This window comes from Mustela lutreola, chromosome X (assembly GCF_030435805.1).
Source record: "Mustela lutreola isolate mMusLut2 chromosome X, mMusLut2.pri, whole genome shotgun sequence".
Lineage (NCBI taxonomy): Eukaryota > Metazoa > Chordata > Mammalia > Carnivora > Mustelidae > Mustela > Mustela lutreola.
In genome coordinates, this window is record NC_081308.1 from 3,053,319 (window position 1) to 3,075,602 (window position 22,284).

The following is a 22,284-nucleotide window of genomic DNA, read 5'->3' on the forward strand; positions in this document are numbered from 1 at the left end:
CCTTGACTGCCTGCTGTGCTAGGACTGCCAGTACTATATTAAATAAAAGTGGTAAAAGTGGACATCCTTGTCTTGTTCTTGATCTTAAAGGAAAAAAACCTCTGATTTCCACCACTGAGTACACGATATTACCTTTGGATCTGTCACATGGCCTTTATGATGTTGAGTATGTTCCCTCTAAGCCATTTGGTTTTTCTCATGAACAAATGCTGAATTTTGTCAAATGCTTCTTGGATCTATTGAGAAAATAATACGACTTTTATCCTTCATTTTGGTTATTGAATCATCTTGCAACCCCAGAATACATCCCACTTGATTGTGGTGAATGCTTCTGTTAATGTATTGAATGTGGCTTGCTAGCATTTTGTTGAAGATTTTTGCATCTATGTTCATCGGGGATATTGGCCTGGGGTTTTTTGTTCTGTTTTGTGGCATTTGCTCGTTTGTTTGTTTTCTTTCATCGCAGTGTCCTTGTCTAGTTTTGCTATCAGGGTACCCTTGTAGACGTAGAATGTGTCTGAGAATTTTCCTTCTCCTTCTTTAGACTTCACGTGTGAACCCATGAGGTCCTGGATTTTTGTTTGGGAGTTTTCTGATTACTGATATATTGATATATGTTCAAATTTTCTATATTTTCCAGATTGTTTCAGAAGACTATGTTTCTAGGAATGTATCCATTTCTTCTAGTCACTTCAACATACACAGGTAAATTTTCTAGACCCCCCACAAAAAACCCTATATACCGAGTGTTCACACAGAAATAAGAATACACAACACTCTTGCACTATTAAACATCAGTTAGATTTCATCACAAGCTGTTTCATCTGATTCTCAATCTATTTTTTTTTAAGACAGTAAATGTTCAATAGCTAGAATTATATAAAAAGCTAGACACTCCTGGAAGGTGACAGAAAACACTTAGCTCTACCAACTGTATTATCGCCACAGTTTACATCTCAAAGATATACATGGACAATAAATGAGTCTAAAAGTTTACAGAATATAGGGAAATAGAAGTGTTTCAAAAGGAGTGAGGAACAACTCTTAAAATGTTAGATTAAGTGTGTGAAGACAGATCACATGGGACTTTGGGGAGGTAAATATGAGATTAAGAGATGTAAATAAAAACCAAAATAGAAATGATGAATCAGAGAAGGAACAGAAAATAATAATAAAATACATGATCTACAACTGGGTATTCTCTAGAAAACAAATTTCCACAGTTCATTACAAGGTAAATGAAGATCCTCCTGAACCTAGGCAACAATGCTGTTCCCTGCATGGCAATCAGTTTTGAGAGGAAGGCTCTGGATTTTTCCATCATGGGAGAGAAACCCAAGTTTCTGGAACACCCGTTTCGTCTGTACAATAGGTGGGGCTGGCTTTCTGCCTTCTCACTGAGGGCAGAAAGAGGTTATGCTTGCAAATAAAAGACTCGCAGAAGATTTAAGATTACCCTAAAGCAAAATTATTAGGAAAATGCCAAGCAATGTTTTGGATGTAAGTGCAAATTTCAATGATGTGCTGTTGAGAAAAGAAATCCCCAAACAGCTCTTGAGTGAAGAGATGATCCAAGAGACTGTGCTTACGTAGGCTCTGCCAGGATCGTCCTATTGCATCCCTGTCCCTCTTCCAGTTGGTGGTGCCGGTCTCTGGGTTCCGTTCCTGGACACAGAGTAAGATGCACCCTGTCTTCACAAGGCAGTCACCTGCAAAGTACCCAGGGACGCTTTGGTCCATGACTTTGTCGTTACCAGGCTCAAAAGGCTTGAAGACACCAATGACACAGGCACAGACCTCTTTGAATAAATGGATGGGGGGAACTCAATGGTAAAACATTATAGAAAGGAATGAAGTGGACCCTCAAAGTATTTCAGATCCATCCATCTTTGACTCAATTTTGTTGAACCAAGACCAGTAACAATGTGTATATATCCCTGCATGTACAGAGGCGTATAGAGCTTATCTGTATTTACATAGCATACTTTTTCTATGTACACACATGCATCTGAGATGTAGGACACCCAGCGAGTTAGCATTTTCAGGTGACAGGGAAGGGGCAGAACTTCAAGGCCTTTTTCCTACAAGGACCCTCCACAACTTCCTACTACACCTCTTTAAACAAAACTTTGTAACACGGCTGTAAGTCAGGGAAGACTGAGTGTTTGCAGTAGTTTCTTTCAGAAAGGACGTGAAAATGGCTGAAAACTACATTTTGGACAGCCCTTCTACAGTGCCTGCCAAACATACTAGTTCAGCTTATATAATTTTATTTGCATGGTTTCATCCAATACAGTCTCAAGCATTATTATTGGTTGCAATTTTTTTTTTTTTTTTGTACAGAAATGCAGCCCTATGGTTTACTGGAAGTTTCAGAACATAAATTCCACAGAGGAAGAATAAAGTATTGCCTTTTTCAGCCCAAGTCTAGGCTACACATTACAGGACAATTTTCAGTAATTTTACTCATTTTCTGAAAGAAGCCTGAGACAGACTACCACATGCCTTGGTTATCCATCCGTTATTTTATGGTATAAAGATTATTTTCCTTTAAAGACAAAATTATTGTAATTCTGAGACATGATAGAAAAACTCAGATAAAACCTATTTTCACGAGCAAGGAAAATCAAAACATATAGCCTAAATAATTCATTTTTCTAAAGTAGTTTGATATTTTAGATCAATAAAATTACACCAACATTTTGATACATGAAAGCTGAAAATACACTGTGAATTTAATGCATTGTTTCAAAAACCCCATACTTAGAGAATTGTGTTTTGGCCATTTTTCCCCACATACTAAGCGATTGCTTTCGCGTACATCCCGGCCGTGTCAACGACTGCCTGTGTATATTTTCCACAACCATCTTCAGACCTCAACTGCCAAGATTTAAGTGCATTGAGAATCACAGGAACAATGATTCCTACTCCCCTGTATTTGAAGGAGATTTTCTACCCTCCCTAATTTATTGGTGGAGAATTATACAAATGACAGAATTATGGAAGAAAATAAAAGAGCTCCATGGACACATTGTACTAGGGGATCACATTAATTTATCTTTGGTGATGATGCTGGTCAACAAGAATTGATGAAGTTTCACATCTTGTTTGGAAAAGAGGGGGCCAGAAACGGGTGACCACAACTGTCCTTGCAAACATTTCGGTCCTATTTGTCCCACCTATGCATGTGGTTTGGCGACTTAGCAGACCCTCCTTGAGCAACTGTGGTCTTGACATTTAGATGACTTTGTCCTTAGGATTCCCGCAAAGTGCCGATGGAAAGAGGAAATGAGAATGGAGAAGTGGTCTTCAAGTCAAGTTGTCTTGCTCCTGTTATTTTAATGGGATTTAAGAGCAACAAAGCGCTATGTGTGTTTACCCTACCCAACAAAACTTTAAAATCCGCATCCCTCAAATGACTGACCTCAAAATGCTGTAAAACTTCTAGCCAGCTCTAGAAAGGAACACTGGTGCCTTTTACCTGAATTTCCTTGTTATCCCAGAAAGTGATTAACATCCTTCATGGGACTTAATACTCAGATTCCCTCTTTTCTACGTGGCAGAAACTATTGTCTCAAATGATTATCTGAAATGTTTTCCCCAGTCATCGATGGAAACAAAATGCTTGTTAAACTTGGGTATGAAGTCTTTGTCCTTCCCAAAGCCATGACTCTGGTCCATCATCATTCCAAGCTAGCATACCTCCCCTCTTTAACTGCCCAGCCCTAAGAATGGGCTGTTATTAATAGGAAGCCTCCTTTGATCTATGTGTAGGATCCACCACCATTGCTTCCCATACCTCCCCATGCCCAGTTTACTCCTCTGTGTAAAAGAAAAATTCCTTCCTACCCAACCTCTGAGATGCATATAGACGTCAGGGGGAGAAAGGCTGTTGCAGTAGGTAGAACATGAACCCTATCTCAACGGTCCTCTTCCGTTTCAATCATCTCCCATGAAATAGTTCATGTCCTTCTCCACTATGGCTCCCCCATACCAACTCTTGGCTTGTCTCTTTCATTCCTCTACCATCCTGAGGACACACAACTTGTAAGAAGACCAGTAGCATCACAATATACTAGTTAGAGCTCTGTGCCACTGTTTCAGCTACGTTATAATTCTCCGCTGATAACCGACCCATCTTCTTTGGTTTAAGATGGACTTAGAGTGACCTGGTTGGCCCTTCTGCCTGAACCAGGAAAGCAAGAAAGCAACAGAATACATCAAAGCCTGCATTTCAAGACCTACCCAGACAATCCGAAGACACAGACAACCTCTCAGCATTGGGTATAACCTGCAAGAAGAGAACATTGTTAAAAAGAAAACCTCATGATCAGAAAACAGTAAACATGAAGTTTTTCAAGCTCAAAAGAAACGGAAGAAGTTACTTAAAGATAAGAAGGAAGAGAAGCAAAGGGAGATTCACAGTTAACTTATGAGAGGACACGCAAAAAAGTAAACAATGCTTGAAACTCTCAGGAAAGAAAACTAATTTTTCCCAGGTACAGATCCATTGTTTTCCAAGAAAAAATAAAGCTGAACCAACAGTAACCATTTTTATATACAAATAAAATTGTTACCTTATATATGAATTATATTGATATGTTTACTGTTAAGATTATATATTTGGGCATAAATGGAATATATATTTTATAATTTATAAATATGTCTTTATATGTATTTATATATATTATAATGTATGTATAATTTATAAATATGTATTTACAAATACCTGTAAAGCTTCAATACAAGATAAACTATAAACCCAAGTGTATATACATTACATGTATTACCATATAATGTAAGTATATATACATACATCTTTGGGGCAGTTGGGGGGCTCAGTCAGTTCAGAATCTGAGTTGAGTCATGATCTCAGGGTTCTAGGGACCGAGACCCATGTTAGGCTCTCTGCTCAGTGCAGCGTTTGCTTCTCCATCTGACCCCCCCACCCCGCTTCCACATTCTCTCTCTCAAATAAACCTCTTAGAGATGGGAGAGCATCATGGCCACCATCTCTCCAAAAATCATCTAAGCAAAACAGAGAGAAAATAGCAGGAAAAGTAACTTGTGAAAAATACTGTAACCAACCAACAGAAAAAGCCCAGATAATTTGCAACTGATGAAAATGTGCTTTAAAGAGGCAGTGAGCTTTGAATTCACGGACATAACAAAATTTAAACAAAGTGCACATAATGCACCTTTACATAATTTGGGGGTGTAAGTGGAGAAAGTGGGAGAGGTTTTAAAGTTACTAATTTCTATTTTTTTTTTAAACTGATGTAGAACAGGGTCTGGTGTCAAAAAAAAATACCAACTCATTCAGCATAAAGTCATGTCTGGAAATGTTATTGATATGACAGCGCATTATAATCGCATCTCAAAGACAGGTCCTCAGAGTTTGAGTAGCTGGTCTTCTGACTTGGAAAGGGTAGTTTTCAGTCACCTTCCCTAGTTTTCCTTTCTGAAACATTTTTTGAAACATATTTCAAACATACTTAACCTTCTATTTTTGAAACATATTTAACCACGTGACCCAAACCCTTAAAAAAAAATAAAGAAAAAATTGCATATACTCTCACCACCGCTCACCCACCAGGAGCGTCTCAAATAAAGCTGGAAAATTAGGAAAAGATGGTCATATTTAGAGTAACCCAAGACCACATCAAAATTTGATACCTTCTCAACCAACCAACTTATAGACGCAAAACATCTTAAGCCCCACCAGCGCCGATAATTAAAGGGCAAAGCCTTTGTGAAAATAGAAACAAAATTACAACAAAGTGGCAAGTGCAGGCAAATTTGAATCCAAGAGAAATACCATTGAGTGGAAACTGTCAAGTACAAAACCCTCAGAGCAACAGAAACGCCAAAGGGTAGAGATCCAACTTCCCTGGGCATCCGTGAACGTTCCCTCATTTCTTTAATGGGCTGATGGGACCCTGAGTCGTAGAACACACAGTGTCTCTCCTCCTGGGACACAGCAGTTTCCTGAGCCCTTTATTTCTGCTGGTAGGTTTTACCAGTGGGGCTCCTGTCTTGCTTTCAGGTTGGTACTCCCCATCAGGACTCCTGACACCAAAGGCAGACCTTGCACAAGTATGCTTGGTGAACAGCACATGGCATTAATGAGAGTTTGGAGGTCGGGCTGTAAGAGCTGGGAGCCGACTCCAGAAAGAGGTTTCCGAGACATGAACATTAAGGTGTGAAGTAAATACAAGATTCCTGTGGATTCTGAACTGGAGGAGGGAACAAAGATCCTTTTCTCTGTGCCTGACACCAATACCCAGAATCAGGAGGAACCAGGGGTCCTGGGACAATCAAGACTCTGGGAGTTGCAAAGACGGATGTTGCTACGAATTTGGGAAATAACTCAGATGCATACAATGCATCAAAATGACTACTGATGGGAGTTTACTTGGGAACACAGCACTGCATTTTCCTTCTTCCCAGATTGTCCGATTACACCTTTTTACAATTATCGTGTGTATACCAGCATTGAAATAAAGATGTTAGTGCTTTGAATAGGTGCATCGTCTATATCATTGTGTGCCTATCAGCCTACGATGTGCACAGAAGCCACAGTAAAATTGTTGGGAACGTAATACACACTGTGAAGCTGTTCAGGAATTAGCAGGTTGTAACCTTCTCTCTCAGAATTTTTTTTTTTTCTTTTTAAAATCAAAGTAACAGTACTTGGAAGTAGTGACTTCTGAGCATGATAAATGCTGTTTTCAGGAGAGGCCAAAAACATGAGGGAATCCAAAGACAACGGTTCAGCAGGTATGGCCCTCATGGAGGTACAAAGGCTACATTCTATATATTCTTCAGTGTGAATTCTCGGGAGAAAGGGCACAAACTCTTCATTTTTATTACCTATCATCATGGCATCTGTGGCCTGAGACAGAAACACTGATTAAGATGAGTTTGATAATCAGAAAAAGACCATTATCATATGATCTCTCTGATATGAGGCATTGGAGAGGCCGGGCAGGGGGATCGTGGGGGAAAGGGAGGGGAAAAATGAAACAAAATGGAATCGAGAAGGAGACAAACCATAAGAGATTCTTAATCTCGGGAAACAGACTGAGGGTTGCTGGGGGTTGGGGATAGGGATAGGGTGGCTTGGGGGGTGGACACTGGGAAGGGTATGTGCTATCATGAGGGCTGTGACGTGCGTAAACCTGATGATTTACAGACCTGTACCCCTGGGGCAACTAATACATTATATGTTAATATTAAAAAAAAAAAAAAAACAACTTTGAAAACAAGTTCCAGGAAGAGATCTATAGCATAGCAACAATAGTGAATACTGTACATTTGTAAGTTGCTAAATCTTAACAGTTCCCATCCCAAGAGGGAAAAAAAAAATTAACTCTGCATGATAATGGATGTTAACCAAGCTTAATCTGCCCACTTTGCAAGATGTGCCAGTGCTGAACTGTGTTGAGCACCTGCAAACTAATGCTATGTGTCTACTAGGCTTCCACAGAAATAAATAAATGAAACATGACTCTGGCTATGCATCAGTACGGTCTTGCTAAACAGAGAACTGGAAGGGCTCAGGGAGACGGGGGTACCTTCTCAGGGAGAGGTGTCCCAACACCTTCTCACCTGCTCAGGGAGAGGCTGAGCACACAAGTCATTAAGCACAGGAGTGTATGTGATGCTCACAACTGTAGACATGAACCCATGATCTCTTTTCTACACAAGAGCAGGGAGTCCTGACAATCTTTTGGAAACCTTCTCCGATGAGGTCTGATAAAATGGCAGGACTGAACCTGTGTGTAAAGCAGAATGATTTTCATTCCTGACCCCCACCCCAAATGTCCACACCCTAATCACTGGAAACTGGGAATACCTAACGTTAGGTGACAGAATGAATTGGGAAGAGGTGATTACATTCAGGGTCTTGGGATGAGAAGACTATCTTGGATCATCCAGAGGGACCTAGTGTAATCCCAGGAATCCTTCATTGTAGAAGAGTGAGACCAAAGAGTCAAGCCATGCATATGAGTTTGTGGAAAACACCTGAGCAGCCATGGTTGCCTTCACAAAGGGGTTCATGTGCCAAGGGACACTTTGCATTGACTCCAATGACAGTGTGTCAGATTTCTGACCACCAGACATTTAACAAAGTGAGTCTGGGTGGTTTGAGGGCCTTGTGTTTGTGGTACAGGCATACCTTGGGAGATTGTGTGGGTCATTTCCAGACCACCATGATAAGGCAAATATTACAGTAAGGCCAGTGCCTGGGGGGCTCAGTGGGTTAAGCATCTACCTTCAGCTCAGATCATGATCTCAGGGTCCTGGGATCGAGTCCCACCATCAGTCTCCCTGCCTAGCAGGGTGTCTGCTTCTCCCTCTGCCACTTCCCCTACTCATCATCACTCACTGTCCCTCTCTCTGTCAAATAAATAAAATATTTTTTAAAATACTGCAATAAGGCCAAATTTCCCAATGCATATAAAATCTTTGTTTATGCTATATGTAGTATATTAAGTGTGTGATAGCTCTGTCTAAAAAAAATACCATTACCTGAGTTTTCAGTGAATGCTCATAACAGATCACCAAAACAAAACTATGAGAAAGTCTAAAGAACTGTGAGAATTACCAAAAGGTGACCCAAAGACAGGAAATAAACACATCCTGTTGGGAAAAAATGGCACCAAACCTTGACATGGGGTTGTTACAAAAGTTTGTAGCAAAAAATAAAATAAAAAGGAAGAAAAGAAAAGAAAAGAAAAGAAAAGAAAAGAAAAAAGAAGGAAAAGAAACAAAGTATATGTATCTGTGAAGTACCATAAGGCAAAGCACAATAAGATAAAGTATGCCTGTTTTGTTACAGCAGCCATCAGAAACTAATACAACTAAAGACATCCACATCCCATGCAATTAGACAGACAGGCTGGTGCCTCCAACAGAGTTTGGTCAAAAAGAGGCCAGAGTGTGGAATCTAACCCTGTGTCTGTGCGTAGGCAGACAACGCCTGGCCTTTCTGTGTAGCAGAAAGAAGAGCCTCCTGACAGCACAGACAGCAGAGCAATCCCCATGTCAACTATAACCTGGAGTCCACAGAAGTCTGTAATGTCCAGAGGAAGGCTCCTTCCACACTGGGAGTGATGATGAAGGATTCTGAAATCCTTCAGGGCTGAGGGAGAGCAGGAACACATCAGTTGCTGAGAGCTAAGTTACGTGCAAGGAGAGTTTGCCACTCCACCCTTGTAAATCCAGGGGATTTCACCATGAACTAAGTGACAAGATAACCATGAAGCCACTGACCTGATGAAAGAAGTGGCAGATATCCATACCACACGGTGCTGTTCAGTGACAAATGACGGAGTCATCAAGTCATGTGAAGACATGAAGACCATGAAACCATAGACCTGACCAGAAGAAACAGTGGACATCTGTATCATGGGGTACTGTTCAGTGATAAATGAGGGAGTCATCAAGCCCCAAGAAGACATGGAGACCATGAAACCACTGTCCTGAACAAAAGACACAGAAGTCATCCATTCCATGGAGTACTGTTCAGTGATTAATGAGGGGTCATCAAGCCCTAAGAAGACATGGAGACCATGAAGCCATTGACCTCAACCAAAAGAAATGGTGGACCTCCATACCACTGGGTACTGTTTAGTGAAAAATGAGGGAGTCATCAAGTCACGTGAAGACAGAGGGATCAAGAAGCTATTGACCTGACTAGAAGAAATGGTGGACATCCATACCATGGGGTGCTGTTCAGTGATTAAGCGAGGGAGTCATCAAGTCATGTGAAGACATGGAGACCATGAAGCCATTGACCTGACCAGAAGAAACAGCGGACATCTGTACCATGGGGTATTGTTCAGTGATAAATGAGGCCCATCAAGCTCCAAAAAGACATGGAGACCATGAAGCCATTGACCTTGACCAAAAGAAATGGCGGACATCCATACTACAGGGTGCTGTTCAGGGATAAGCGAGGGAGTCATCAAGTCATGTGAAGACATGAAGACCATGAAACCATTGACCTGACCAGAAGAAATGGCTGATATCTGTACCATGGGGTACTGTTCAATGATAAATGAGGGAGTCCTCAAGTCATGTGAAGACATGGAGACCAAGAATCCACTGACATGACCAAAAGACATGGTGAACATCTGTACCACGGGGCACTGTTCAATGATAAATGAGGGAGTCACCAAGCCTCAAGAAGACACAGAGGAACCTTCACTGCACATTTCTCAGTGGAAGAATGCCGTCTGAAAACACTATGTCCTGTATGACTCCACCTATAGGACATTCCGGAATGAGAACTGCAGATAGCTAACTAGGCTTAAGGGGAGGGGAGCTCTGAATAGGTAGCCCACAGGGGACACATGTAGAGTTGTGTACACATTCTGTGTGACCCCGTAATGGTAGATCAGGACCCTGGGTGTTCACGGAAAATCACAGCACGTCCTAGCACAAGGACCGGATGGAAGACATGCAAATTCAAACCACACTAGGGATGAGGGAATCCTGTGGTGAAACACACAGAGTGACAGGAAAACGTGAGAATAAGCACGTGCTGATGGGTGAGACCTCCTCCGTGAGGGGAGTGTGTGTGGGGGCCGGTACTGACCTTACACTACACATGGTAATGCATCTGTGAGACTAGACACCAAGGAGTGGTGCCTAAGCTCCATGGTCCACTGGACAACATGCTTCCCATAGGTTGTAGGCAGATACGCACAGGATGCATCGGTTATGTACACACATAGCTGACGGTTGGTCAAGGGCCAGTTTTGGTCACTGCTGGAGTGGAAGAAGTGGGAGAAGCCAGGTGGGATGCTGGAAAGATCCCAGCAGTAATGGCTTCCAGCTGGAGACAGCAGCGGGAGCTCCCACATCAGGACATACAGAAATATGGACACACGGATGCACACACATGAGTTGGGACACACACTGACTTGCTCCCTCAGCTGAGGGGACTCTAGAGAAATAACACTCTGCCCAGAGCTTGGTTTCCATGCCACCCTGTCCAATAAAAGGACAACCAAGGCTCCTGGGAGAAATGGCAGGTTTTAGGACCGGGACAGCAAGTGTATAGGAATAGTCTGTACTGGCAGGGAGGGTCAGCCCTGCAGGACCAGTGCACACACGTGTGTGCACACACAATGACGGTGCGTACCAGCACTCGGGAAAGCAATGTGGACATCCTCGGTGCAGGCAGGCACATGTCCTTACCCCGAAATTACATGTCATAAATGTAATGGCTAGACCCATTTCCATGTTCATGCTAGGAAGACACTTGGGGACGGTCATCCTCGCACTGCTTTTAGGAAAAAATACTGCAAAAGAAATCCATGTTTTTATGAAGGATGGGGCAGACAGTTGCTACAAGTGTCGTGAAATGTTTTACAACAGATGAGAACGTTGAACCAGGTCCAAGTGTACCCTGTCACTGAGCGAAAAAGTGAAACGGAAGATGACGGTCAATAGAATTCTACCGTTATAGGGGAATGTGTGCTCACTCAGTAGATACAAATGCATAGGGGCACCTGGGAGCTCCGACGTTAAGCATCTGCCTTTGGCTCAGGTCATGATCCTGGGGTCCTAGGATCGAGTCCTAGGGGTCTCTCTGCCCAGCGGGGACTCTGCCTCTCTGTCTCTCTTAGCTCCTTCTCTCACTCATGCTCTGTCTCAAATAAAGGAAATCCTTAAAAATAATAATAAATCATAATGCACACATATATAGAGGTTCAGCTGGTTGAGCATCCGACTCTTGGTTTCAACTCAGGTCAGGATCTCAGGGTCCTAGGACTGAGCCGTGCACAGAACCTGCCTGAGAGTCTCTCCCTTCCCCTCTACCTCGGTCCCGTGCTCACTCGCTCTCTCAATACGTAAATCTAAAGAAAACGCACACATAACTATGTAGCAACTGCTAGTAAATGGTTACCTCTGGGAAGTGGGGGAAACAGTTTGTTGGTTTCTACTTTGTTTCTTAAATGCTTTGGAAAATGTATAACAATGTGTCTCATCACCAAGCTATTCCTCGGGGGTCGGGGGGCATTTTTAGATTTTAAAATTTTACGTGGTTAAGATATCTTCCAGATTAAATGTTTTGGTGAACAGAAAGGGAACTGGACCCAGGGTCGGGAGTGGCGATACGTACAGTGTTGGAGGAGCAGGTGCATGTGTGCGTGAAGTTCTCTCAAGGACGTAGGCAAAGTAGCCGAGGTTGGGTTTATTCTGCTGCTGGAGGTAGTGATTTGTAAATGCTCATTTTTTTTGGTTTTTGTTTTTGCTTTTTAAATTTTATTTATTTGACAGAGATCACAAGTAGGCAGAGAGGCAGACAGAGAGAGAGGGAAGCAGGCTCCCCGCAGAGCAGAGAGCCCAATGTGGGTCTCTATCCCAGGACCCTGGGACCATGACCTGAGCCGAAGGCAGAGGTTTTAACCCACTGAGCCACCCAGGCGCCCCTGTAAATGCTCATTTAAGAGAAGGGACGAGGGAGTGAAAACGCACGCACAGAACGTCAGGGGACAGGATCAATGCAGATAACCATGATGGTAAGAAATTCAAGAAAATGCCTCCAAACACTTCAAAAGAATCATGAAAAGTTGGTACCTGATGCTCGGGTTTACCGAGCATCCTGGAAGTCTCGGCACGCTTGCTACAGGAACGCCCACTAAATCATCCAATTTTTTTTTTTTTTTTTTTTGGTTTGTTTTTAATCGTGTAATAGTCTGCTTTTTTTTTCAGTTAAAGATTTTCTGTAAGAGTTTATGGGAACATCTAGAAGACATTACAGGAAAGTTTAATCAGGTGTTTTAAGCTGAATAGCACAGAAGATAGTTGTATTAATAAAAAATACTATATTGTGACTGAGGGTAGAGGAGGTGAGGCGGTTGGGCAGCCAGCAGTCATCTTATGTCACACAATCGTGTTTCCTCTGTTGTTCTAAGACAGTATTTTGCATTTTCCATGTCCCTCCGAAGAATGTCACTTCAAAGTTATCTGGCTGACTCCCACTTTTTCTATGTCACACATACAATAAATATCATTAACCCAAGACAAAAATCTCAGATGAGATTAGCCGTCGTGAACTTGACGAAAGTAACCTATTACCACTTCGATATTTATCAATTAAATTGACTCATTCATCGCCCCCCTCCCCATACACCGGTAGAAGCGAACGGTTTCAACAGACAAAACGATCTCTTTTGCCGCTATTTTTAAATGCTCCTGCTTGGGACCTGGGAGTGTTTCAAAGCATAAACTTCCACTAAATAGCATAGCTCTCCGCCCCTGCACAAACTTCATTCAGGATAGCTCGTCTTATGCTGCTAATGTGGTTTGTTTGTTTGCTTGTTTGTTTTACAAGCTGACGGTTTGTGGCTAACACTGCATCAAATCAGCGTATGGGCTCACTTTTTTTTATATATTTTATTTATTTATTTGAGAGACAGAGATCACAAGTAGGCAGAGAGAGAGGAGGAAGCAGGTTCTCCCCTCCGAGCAGAGAGCCCGACGCAGGACTGGATCCCAGAACCCTGGGATCATGACCTGAGCTGAAGGCAGAGGCTTAACCCACTAAGCCACCCAGGTGACCTGGCCCCATTTTTCTAATACCAACTGCTCACTTTGGGTCTCTGCATCATATCTGGGAATTCTCACAATATTTCACAGTTTTTCACTATTGTATTTGTGGTGGTCCTGTGGGATCACTGGCTAAAAAGCCCAGATGATGGTTAGCATTTTTTTTTTTTTTTTTTAAGCAATAAGACATTTTTTTCATTAAGTTAGATCCCGTGTATTTTTTGGAGACATAATGCTACTGCACCTTTCACGGACTACGTAACTTGGGGAAACCAAAACACTGCTCTGACGGGCTCTGCTGTCAAGTCTGCTGCATTGTGGAGGTCTGGATCGGAGCCCGTACAGTCTCCGAGACATGCATGGCTGCATAAAGGATGCTGGAAATGCATGCGGATCACAATTACGACACCCTGTGGGGTTGCCAAAACCACCCTCTGGAACGGACCTATTAAAGGAAGAGCGGCATCTTGTCTTCACAAATGGGAAATGCCTCTAGAAAAATCCTTTTTCCTGGATTTCCTGCACATTTCACTGTGACGCAGAAAATCACTAAAATCAGTACTCATGTCTAAATGTAGAAACTCCCAAAGCCTCAGTTTCTTTGTCTGTGAAATGGGTAACAAGGACACCCAGTCCATTGGGTGGACGTGGGACATGCATTAGAGCACCTACAGGATGCCCTGAATTCAGTAAGAGGCCAAGAGGTGGGCGTCCATGCTTTCAGGACCAGTAATAATTTGGGTCTTCGTGAGATTTTTTTTTTTTTCCCGATAGCTGTATTTCCTATTTCTCTGTTTGCAGAGGTATTTCTGCCGTCATCGAGGGTCAGAACCACTGGGGAGTCGGTTTCTCCACCTGTGGTCAACAGAGAGCGGCAGACAGGGAAGCAGGCTTGGAGTGGACCATGGTTTGGGAAGACGTGGCAGAGTATCTATGTCTCTGTCCTTCGCCAGGCTTAAGGATATGCTACACGTACCCTTTATATTAAACATCATAAATTCTATTATGGATTAACTGCCATGAAAACGTTTAATAAAACCAACGCATGAGAAAGGCCTAATGGCGTCTGGGAAAACACAAGGAAGCAGCTGATACGGAATGAGTAGGCCGTGTCTTTGGCTGCCTGAACGTGGCTCATCAACCAGTTGGAAAATTTTCAAAGGCTGCAAGAAAATTATTTGACCTCCCCTGAGGGTGCGACTCGCCTCTGAATGCCCTTATCAATTATTTCAACCAAATTAAATCCAGGAAGCTGGCTACGTGATACTCTGTTAGAAACGTGTGGGCTTACAGTTCTGGGCTGGAACTTTGGTATTTCTGCTCTGATGCAAGTTAGAGTCTCGACCATCTATTTATGTGTCCAAATGGGGCCTTTTCGTCAGGGAAAAATGTGTCTGCAAGACCCCCGGGACAAAACTGGTTCCATTACCTCGGCAAGTCTCGGAAATCTACTGTGAGGCCAGGAACCATCATACAACAGGGCAATGCAGTTGGAATGCGCAAAAAGGAATAAGTTACTGTCTTAAAACAAGAGGTTAAAAGGAGATGCATGGGGTTGAGCTAACTTGTTTCTCCATATACATCCCTCATGGAGTTACTGTATCTCTTCAGTCTGATTATCATTCTTTGTTGCAGACTCGGGGCTCATCTAGCTCCTTGTCTCGAATTGCGTTTCATTGATGTCATCCCTACGTACGAAGACGTCTTCCCCCGGGCATATTCTCTGAGTCCGTTTCTCACACGTCCTGCACCATGAAGGTAGAAATCCTGAAATCAAGCACACCCATACAACGTTGGTCTGCAGACCTAATCTAGCGAAATAGAAAAGCTTCGCACCCGTGCATACTGCTTAAATCAAGACGTCGCCTGCAGACGATGGTCCACATTTCCTCCTAACGCATGGAAACGGAGTTGAACGCGGCCAATCGTGACATGCGAATTCAACTATTCTCAGATAACGAGAAAATGGATGGTCAGGAGAAGCTGAATGCGGAGGTCTTGGGTAACCATTTCCTATTTATTCCACTGGGTCTAACATCATGTTTCTCGTCTTCTGAGAAAGTGGAGAAATGTGCAGCTTGAAACGTAAATTAGAAGATGCATCGATGGTAAACTGTGAGTCTGGGAAAATCCTCGCTCTGTTCACACACACACACAAATGTCATATATGGACGGATGCATGGAACATGTGACCCAGACTCCTTTTTCCTTTTTGGTGGTCATCATACCACGCACAGAATCCATCTCTCTGATTTGCGTCACCATAAACACTTGACCTCAAATTAGAGATCCTGTTTTCAAAGCCATTCAAGTGATTTATACAATGATATCTGGAGGGTGTGGACGCTTGGGGGCCAACTGATAAACGTGACTTTGAGGAGCCTCGGAGTGCTTTCCACGGGTGGCTGCCCGCGGCGTTTGGGTGAAGCTGGTCCCGGCTGGTGGGAATTCATGTCTCTGCTATGTTTCTCAAGGAGAGTACTCCTCCCCGGGTTCATCCTACAAAGGCCGATTCTGTGTTCTGTGGACGAGCACATCCAACGTGTCTGAGCTTGTGTTCAGGGCAGTGTTCAGTTTACTTGAGAAATCAGGGGATACGTACAGGATCCCATCTGCTTATGGGATGCCACATTCCATAGAGTATGGGATTTGGTCTTTCCCTTCTCTGTGTCTATAAAAAGGGATTCTACATGTTCAATGCACTCTCCAATTTGCCTCTTTGCCCAGATAATTGTCCTTTGCTTTGTGGTATCTATTCGATATTTAAAAGTAAACTGGATGGTTTCTGACCCACAAGAATAAAACGGTGTCGACGTCATCTACTAAAGGTTTGTGGATCCTATGGTAAAAAAGCAAAAAGAATGGGACGTGTGCCATGGAAGGAAATCGGGCAATTGCCTCACGCCAACCGAATGTGCGGGAGCTACCCTGTCGCAGGGACATGGGGAGGTCCTGAGACCAACATCTGAAGACATTATTGGGGAAAATCTCGGGGTGCTCGGTAGACTTTCCAGCTGTGAGATCATGTCGTACAGTTCATGCAATGAATTCAAACTGGGGGTCGTTTGCTCGTGTTGGTCTGGGTTTGGTCGAATGTGTGTCCAGGCCACTGTTCATGCGACTCTCGCGAACACGTGGGGCCTGAATTGTCACCGTCCATGTGTTTTTTAGGCGGTGTGGCAACCCAGAACCCCAGACGGGAGCTCCCCACCATGTGCACTTGCATCCCCGAAACACTGTACAGGACCCCTGACCGGACCCATCTCCCTCCTCTCGACTTTTGACCTTCTTGTACGACGCAACCAGAGCCTGGCGTCTTCGCGTCACTGCTCGCTCTCTCTTGAGAGCTTGTGTTCCTCCACAGCTGTGGACAATATCCGCCGGGGACCAGGACGGGAACACAGAGCCTCAAAGAACTTGCATCGCAGAGCTGAACTGGGAATGCTACAGGCCTCGGTCTAGGGCTCCTTGGGCCATCCTTGTCCGGTGTCACAAGCCTTCCAGAGGGATGCATCATTCTCTTTCCTCCGGAATCGTGTTGAACCCTATGGTTGCATTTCCCAGACCCCCCTCAGGCAGTCCGTCTCCTTATTCACCACGGCACCTCCTGCTTCATCGTGGTGACGGCCAATTCTGGATTCCCACACATGGACCCTGCACTTGCCGGACATTGTACGGCCCCTGATTTCTCTCACTCCCCCCAATTCCCTGCATGTTGTGATTTCAAACACGCACCCACGGTGCACCAGGTCAGAAACTCGCTCCCCAAGCACCACCATCCGTCACTCCCTTCCCCGGCACGTCCCATCCACTGAACCCACCAAATGTTCACGGAAACGCACCTTCCTTTCCCTGTTTCCCCACATAAACCCCGTGTCATGCTCACGTCCTGAAGTCCTGGTGTCTGTCTCCTTTTCTTGGACGGAGCTTGGGAAATGCAGCAGTCGAATACACCCGGCTCTACCTGCCCCTTCCCCGCCTCAGGCTCCCCTAAAACGTAAGTAACTCCATCCACGGCTCACACTTCCCGTGTTGTGCTGGCAGATTCCAAGGGCGGCCCCCAGGCACTCCTAGGAGGCATCTCCAGGCTATCAAGCACCGTTTACCTGGGCTGAATAGAGATTTTTGCAATTTCCTCTGCTGCATCGCAGCTTCTCCCTGGTCGGCTGATGTGTTTGCGTGCCAGCAAGGAGACGGAGGCCCCCATAGGATTCCCCCTGCGTGCCTGCCCAGTTCTGCATTCTCACACTGCGCCTTGTGTCCTGTGCATGCGGATGGCGGACAGACACCGCCTTCTTTCCACAGTCCTCCACGCCGTGCCAGGGCTCCCTTGCTTTTGGCTTTCTCAACGACACAAGCACTGCACGGACCCCCCAAGGGCATCCTTCCCATTCACCAAAACATTGGCCATTTTCCCACCTGCAGAAGAAATCCCCTAAACTTCAGGGCCCTTTCTTCTAGCTCCCGTGTGCGGCAAAATTGCCCTGAAAGACATTCCCCGTCACCGTGGCCCTGTCTTTCACTAGCTCGCGGTGTCTGAAAGATTCCCCAGGCAGGGTCCTGCGGGTCTCACCCTCAGAGCTTAATCTCCTAAAGGTCACTAGTTGCCTCGTGGAGCCAAATCCATGTTCCTTTCTCAGCGTCTGCCTGCAAACACGTCGCTTCTTTTGTAACTGGGCCTTGAGGACAACGGCCCCTTTGCCACGTCGTGGAGGCTGCTGGTGACGCGTTTCCTGGCTTTGCAGGCCAGCGGCTGTTTTTCACACCCTGTACTGCTTGTGTGTCTCCTCCCTGACCTCTGAGCCTCCCCAGGTTCCATGACCCTGGCTCGGGGCACCTGAGCCTTCTGCAGGCCCTCATTGCTCTGGTGACAGCAGACAGCCCCAGGCCACGGTTTACAACTGCTCCATTCAGGCCTGTTCTCCCCAACTCCGGGGGGGTGGGGGGGGGAAAGTGCTCTGCAGCATTTTTCATTGCTTCCCAGTGGAAATACGTTCTCACTTCTCTGTCCCGTCATTCTTGGATCCATGAGCTCGTGCCGGTTCTGCTTCTCAGTTTCAAACGTGTCAGCTGTCCTAGCGGTGTCCGTGTGTGTCTCCCGACAAGCGAACGTGGCATGATTTTGGTCCTTTGGAAGGGACTGAAACGTGTCTACAGCCCAGCACATGGTCTCTCCTCGGGTGAGGGCTTCCTGGGTCCGTCTAGAGGATGTGTTTGCTGAAACCGCAGGGATAAAGCCTCCCAAGGGACCGTGAGGCTGGTTGGACGGTGGTGTTTCAGGAGCTTACTTGGTGTCGCAAACACAGAACAGGCAGGAAAGGAGCCAAGTCCTTGAGGAGGCTGGTCCTCTGTGGTGGAAGGGCCCGTGCCCCAGCAGGACAGGTGGCCGAGGTTCCCCACCCAGCACGATGTAGCTGTTATCAGCTCACGGGGTGGGGGATTGCTGGGGCCGGTCGAGAGACAGGGTGCACACCTTAGCTGGCGGCGATGGGCATAAGCTATATCTGTAATGAGATTGCACAACCTCTCAGTCGTGTGCATCTGACATGACATTTCCCTGTTGGAATTTCCCAACACAGACTCAGAAGTCAGGCCCGCTGGACCTTCAAAGTCTTCCCATCGTCAGCTGCGACAGACGTACGCTGTCGTGCTTCTTCTCCTCCATTTCCATGCAGCCCGTGTCTCCAGCCCGTGGTACTCCTATCCCCCAAGCTAAGAGGCCATTGTGACAGATGTCCTGTCTCTTGGAACGTCCACCCTTGGGGGCAACTGGTCTACCTAGATGGCTCAGATGAGGTATTACCCAAAACGCCAACGTCTTTATGGTCATTTTTCTAAAGATTTTATTTATTTATTGGACAGAGATCACAAGTAGGCAGAGAGGCAGGCAGAGAGAGAGGAGGAAAGCAGGCTCCCCGCTGAGCAGAGAGCCCGATGCGGGGCTCGATCCCAGGACCCTGGGATCATGACCTGAGCCGAAGGCAGAGGCTTAAGCCACTGAACCACCCAGGCGCCCCTGGTCATTTTTCTAAATCTATCTTTTCAAGCTTCCCCATTCATGGATGGTGTTGTCAAATAATGGTGCATTTTTCTTTTAATCACCTGTAATCACATGTAATACTCACCTGTAATACTCACATTATCATGATGTTTCTCCCATCCCTGTAACTTTAATAAGGTTTAAGCTCCAGAGGGCAGAGACTAGTATTTCTTGCAGCCATAAATCCTAGCACGGCATAATGACCAGTGAAGCGTGCTTTTACTGGACACATTTGGAGAACCGCATGTATACGGAATATTGTTCGTTAGAGACCGCCTCAAGAATGGTGCCTGCTTCCATTTTATACATATTTTTTATATTATACATATATATGTATAATATGTATATTATACACATATTATATGTTTATATATACATGTATATGCATACAAATTTATATTATACTTATACATATATTACACATGCATGTATAATATAAATATTACACATACTTATTGAGCATCTACAACGCATCTGCTGCCTCTCCCATTGTCTCTGGCCATGACACAACCCCAAGAAAGATAAAACAAGTGACGGGAATAGGGGGGAACACAAAGACGGCCGGTCCTGTTCAAAGGGGGGTCAGAGGTTATCACTGCAACCACCTGTTAACCTGAGCTGACTGGCAGCTCTGAGGGCCACTTTGCCAGCTTAAATCCACGCATCACGTCCTCTTATGCACATGTGCAAGCCATATCCGTGAATATACAGGCACAGCTATCCGTCACACGTTATCATAGCCACTCGGACAGCTACTGCAGAAACAGAGCGGCTCTAGGAAGGACGCCGTAGTGGTTTAGAGCCAGGAGAGTAGGAGTGAGATCAGAATGCAGTTGCATGGGAAGAGGAATGAGTCTGTCCCCCCCAGGGGAAGCAGCTCACCCTGGAGAGGGGCCTCCGATTCTTTCCCCACACCTGGGATTTCATCGCCAACAGAGCCGACCGCCCTACGCCCCACAAGCTTGCATTTCCACCACTGCTGAACATCTGGGATGATTCGTGTCTAAGGCACGCTCATTTACGTGGAAACAATTTGGGATATTAAACACCAGCACCTACGAGTGTTTGTGTAAGGAGCTGAGAGATAAGAAATTATGCGCCACGTGTGTGCTGTGAGTCTGTGTGCTCTTCTGCGGCGAGGAACGACAATATGTATTTACCCGAATCCCTAGCCTGACACGCCATCTTCTTTAAGCACCGGGAGCTGATTTGCATTGACAGCTCTGTCTACGTCTCCATTATTCAGGAGACGGTATGCGGACGCCGGGGCCGGGAGGATTCTGCATCCAGCCAGAATCCATTATTTCCTGAACGCTATTACTCTATGTCTCAGAGTTATGATACAGTGTAGCAAGCCTTCGGGACACAGAAGTTTTATTGTTTTAAATAATGCAACTGTAACCACCTTTCAGGAGGTCTCTGTCCGGAAGGCTTGTGACACCGTCTGTGAGGGTAGGAGACTTGGCAAAGCAAAGAAACATCCACTGATTTGTAATAAAAGGCAGACAAAATTCACCAAGATTCTGACTTTGTTTGCCCTTAAGGAGACAGAAATGCACACGTGCACACACAGGGCCACAAGGGGGAAAAAATTATTGGCAAATCCAAAGATCAGTGTTAGATTATAATCGAGGTCTGAAATGTTTTGACAAGCAGGTAAGTATTGAGAAAACAGATGCAAATACAAACCTCTAGGATGCAAATGATTATAGAGATGGGAATTTGTAGAACACGCAGAAGTATTGTGCGCCAACCAGTAAGCCCTAACACAGACCAATAAAATCACAGAACTATGGAATCTGACAACACGGAAGTAAACTCAGAAACTAAGAACAGAAGTCAGCGACAAACATGTCCCGCGATCACAAAACACGGTTCTAAACAACTCGGGTGTTTAAATGAAAAATGTCATGGGAATTAGAAAATATGCAGAATTCAAAAACAAACATAGCCACCTAGGAAGTCAGGTGAGTAAAGCAGAATTTGAAGGGAGGAATAGGAGAGAGGAAGATCAGGAAGAGTCAGAAAACACATGTTAAACGCAAAGACAGGAGAAACAAGGAAAAAAGAAGTGAATACAGCAAAGAAAATAAGAGCGTGGTTGGCCACGGAATGGCAGAGAAAATCGATATAGTAAATAAAGTCTAGAACACAGGCTAATGAGACAAGTCCGATCGTGGAAAACACACTGCGGAGACTGATGCAGGACGCAGGAGGTATACTCAGTAGCATATCGAAACAGGTCGTATCTCAGAGCAGAGACAATCCTAACCGAATAAAAGGAAAAATTGTATCTCACATAGAATGGGTCTTTAGCTAACAGCCGAACACATGCAAAAGGATAGTTTAGCCGCTGAAGTCTATTCATCCATGATCTCCAATCATCAGCTAAGATGTATAAGGTGGTCTGGCTGGGGACAGTGGGGGAAGGCCGAGCTGAGACAGAGCAGCCCAAAGCTGACAAGAGTTGAAGGTAGGGCATGAGGATGCTGGGGGTCTTTATACTACTCTCTCCCCTTTTGCGATTGCTAAAAAAATTCCATTTTCCAGGGACGCCTGGGTGACTCGGTCGGTTAAGCATCTAATGCTTGGTGTTGGCTCATGTCATGATCTGAGGGTGCTGGGACGGAGTCTGACACCACACTCCCTGCTCTCTGTGCAGTCTGCTTCTGCTT

The 22,284-nt window shown here is 44.8% G+C and overlaps 1 long non-coding RNA gene across 4 annotated transcripts in view; it reads right to left on the reverse strand.

The window, feature by feature from the left end:
• The window catches only part of LOC131821417 (uncharacterized), a 90,606-nt gene that overhangs the window by 23,485 nt on the left and 44,837 nt on the right, over window positions 1–22,284 (reverse strand). For 3 of the 4 annotated variants that reach the window (XR_009349898.1, XR_009349899.1, XR_009349897.1), the window contains exon 3: window positions 1,590–4,291. This is a non-coding gene — a long non-coding RNA (uncharacterized LOC131821417). Of the gene's footprint in view, window positions 1–779; window positions 4,292–22,284 lie in introns of those variants that run through there. The other variant, XR_009349900.1, reaches the window with a different exon arrangement.